Source organism: Epinephelus moara, chromosome 10, assembly GCF_006386435.1.
Source record: "Epinephelus moara isolate mb chromosome 10, YSFRI_EMoa_1.0, whole genome shotgun sequence".
NCBI classification, from domain to species: Eukaryota; Metazoa; Chordata; class Actinopteri; order Perciformes; family Serranidae; genus Epinephelus; species Epinephelus moara.
In genome coordinates, this window is record NC_065515.1 from 8,276,767 (window position 1) to 8,280,573 (window position 3,807).

A 3,807-nucleotide genomic window follows, 5' to 3' on the forward strand; every position below is an offset into this window, starting at 1 on the left:
CACAGTGCTCGCCGGCTTATCCAAATGGGCGTAGACACGGTTGAGCAGGTAGATGATGGCGTCCTCAACTCCAAGTCGGGGCTGATAGGCGAACTGGAGGGGGTCCAAAAGTGGCTTGACCATGGGCCGGAGCTGCTCCAAGACGAGTCTCTCCAGGGTCTTCATGATGTGGGAGGTCAATGCCACGGGTCTGTATTCCTTGGAGCCACTGGGACGCGACGTCTTTGGCACAGGAACGAGGCAGGATGTCTTCCACAGCAAGGGGACCCTCTGGAGACTCAGGCTCATGTTGAAGACATGCTGAAGTACTCCACATAGCTGGGGGGTACCTCTGCTTCTCCCGGTTCGGGCTGTTGGCTTTGGTATTTTTTCTACCCCAAACCGCACTGCGCTCTACATCACTTCCTCTCTTTGGTTCACTTCCTCTCTTTGGTTCACTTCCTCTCTTTGGTTTGCTGGATAGTCCGTTTGCATTTCCCACCGTAAGCGAACCGCACCAGGGATTTGCAAGTTAACCGAGACCCCCAGTTTTCAAGTGGACCAGGGTTCACTCGTTTGGTCCACACCAGAGTTCCAATGAGTGTTTACACCACTTCAAACAAACCAAACTATCCGTTGAAGCAGACCAGGGTTTGTTTAAAGCATACCAAATAGCGCCAGCGTGAATGCATCCTTAGTCAAAATGAGTCAAGCTCTTCTGTGTGAACGTCCACATTTTTGTATCTTTAAACCTGCATCTGAACCTTATAATTCAGACTTGCACTTACCTGTTGATGAGGGAACTTGAAGTGCTAAAATGCTAAGTCATCTCCAGGTTTTAGGACTCATTCTTGCACCACTCTATTGCCCCTGGCCAAGAAACAATTTGGCACATAAAACTTGAGACCACAGACTAATCTAATTCTCTCTAACAACAAGAAATTCTGCATAAAACCTGCTGCTGCACTGAATCACATATATACAACTCACCCTTACACTTACCTGCAATGCTTAAATAAGGAAAAGATTTGCTTAAAACCAGTCTTAAATTTGGTGAATATTACCTTGAAAGATTTTAAAAAGCATGAAATTTAAGCGACTAGTACCTGTAGACACCCTGAATGTAGGCAAACAGAGTGTGTGGAGAGCAAAAGAGGCAACTGAAATTGTACTAAATTGAATTTCCCAAAGTTGATCTAACACACCCAGATAATGTGACTGGGAGTCGAATTGCTTCTGCATATAGTCAATTGGACCCAAACTAACCAAGGTGCTCTGAACATGCTTCTCTGTTTCCACCACAAGCTTTGACCTAGAAACAGTTGGATGATGCTCAATTTGATCTGTGACGTAATAGGTCGACCAGAAAAAAGTCCAATACTAACCAGCTGAAAATAGTGGAGTCAGACACACTTCAGTCACTAAATGGATTCCCCTCCTGTGCTTGTATACTGGGACAAGGACAGTAGCGCAATTAAATGGCCTAGTCGAGCTTTAACCATCGCTCGACTTAATAGTGCATGTAAACGTAGCTACTGGTTGAGTGCTGCAGGGTCAACATCTTTTGGTAGGCTGACCAGGAAATGCCCTGGTTCCCTCGACAAAAAGCCAATGGGATTTTTCCATTGGATTTTGGGTTATTGCAGAAGATAAGATCTGTTCATGTTCAGCAAAACAATCGTCATGTAAATGCAATTGCCAGAGGGAAGAAGCTAATGTTACTCGATAAATGAACTACACACAGTTGTATGACTTCGACATCACCGTCACAACAAGACTGCACAGCCGTGTTGGTCTCATTTAACCATTTGTTAGCAACTGCCTTTTTAGGATGCACGAAAGCTTCAAAATTCTCGAGTGTGGTATTTACTGACGTATTTTATGTCGTAGAATGAAACGTGAAAGTCTCTTCAGCTTGTGTGAACCACAGACTGTATTTCAGACATCTAATCAAAAACCCTTTGACTTTAAGACGAGGGAGACGGGAGTGCAAACATGCTAACTCATTTCCAGGATTTAGGACTTATTTCTGCACCTCTCTATTGCCCCAGGCCAAGAAATAATTTGGCACATAAAACCACTTGAAACAATTTGTCTTTCTTACACTTCTGTTTTTGTACAGATTTTTTTAAAAAAAAAGGAGACATAAGGTGTTAATTACATCAACATGTTGACGGAGTCAGGCTAACTGTTTTCCCCTGCTTACAGTCTTTATGCTAAGCTAAGCTTTATGCTAAGCTAAGCTAACCGACTGTAGCTTTATAACAGATATAACAGTGGTATCAATTTTCTTATCGAATTCTTAGCAAGAAACTGAATAAGTGTATTTCCCAAAAGTATTTTTTTAAAGATTTGATGAAGACAAAATAAAGATACCAGCATCAATGGGCCACATTAATCTCACATAAGCCCTGCGTTATGTCATTCAGTCAAGTTTAATGGACCTCACAAAGTATTTCTGTTGAGCTGTGTCATCTTCAGCCAACATGACTCATGCGTGTCATTTACACTGTGAATAAATGTGTCGTCAATATGTGGGATCTGTTTGGTGTGGATTACTGGCAGGCTGACCAGAAGATATAAAACTGAAGAACAGGATGTCATTTGTGATCATTTTCTGATACCTAGGGTGTCATGTTCTGTTTATGGGAAAATACAAAATGATCAGAAAAAATGAATCAGTACTAAACTTGTTGCTACATGTTAACATTATTCTTATTCACGACTTCACTCAGTGCCAACTGCAGCAGGTTTATCGTCAAACACCTGAGTGTGACTGACTGGTTTCATTCCCGGGAAATGAAATCTGTATTCAGTGAGAACCAGTTTAATATTTTTCAGGTGTGTTCGTGCCACCCACACAATTACGTCAATATCAAAAACGTTTCCTGATGTTCTGGGAAAACATTTTACTTCAGAAGTGAAACAAGAAGAGAAAGAAACGGATCTTCTCCTGAAGGAAGAGTTAGTCATTTTGGGGAATATGTGTCTATATACAGTAGGGTTAGATGCAAAGACTGATAGGCTACTGCTTGAATATTTGTACATTACTATGGAGCTTAAGTCAGGTGTCATTAGCTGTGCCTTTTTGTTGTTTTGCATTTTACAAACTAACCATAAATGTACAGACAACTATTACTGAATCACTTAGATACTGATGCAAACATGATGATTCTCAGACAAGTTCTGGAGACTTAAGGAGTGTTGTTTTTCTATGACTCCTAAGCAGAAAGTGCAACTTACACTGAATCTAAGAACACATGTTTCATTTCGCTGTGTTTAGATTTGTTTAGTTATGATTACAAAGGAGAGAGTATGCTGTTTTTCACAAACGCGAAACCTGCGGGAATCAGGCGAGAAGGATTTTTTAGGGCGCATTCACACTGGTGCTATTTGGTACGCTTTAAACAAACCCGGGTCTGCTTCCATGGATAGTTCAGTTCGTTTGGAGTGGTGTGAACGCTCATTCGACCACTGCTGCGGACCAAACGAGCGAAACTGGGGGTCTCGGTTCACTTGCAAGTGAACCTTGGTGTAGAGCTTAGATTCTCTGCCCGAGCCCGAGCCCCCCTCCCCCTGACGGGCCCAGGCCAGGCCTGGTCAGATATGACTTTTTTTTTTTTTTTTTAAAGCTATGATTTCATAATGTTATAGGCTATGTATTGTAGGGACCCTGCAGTAAATGTTCTGTTATAATGTCAATGTTCTGTGAGTTAATGGCATGTTTGGGATTGAATGAGGTGCGGGGTGCGAGTGTGACGGGGATGAGGAGGGCTGTGTGAGTGCGCGTGCTGGTGTGTGTATGAGCGAGCTGGAGGAGAGAGCAGG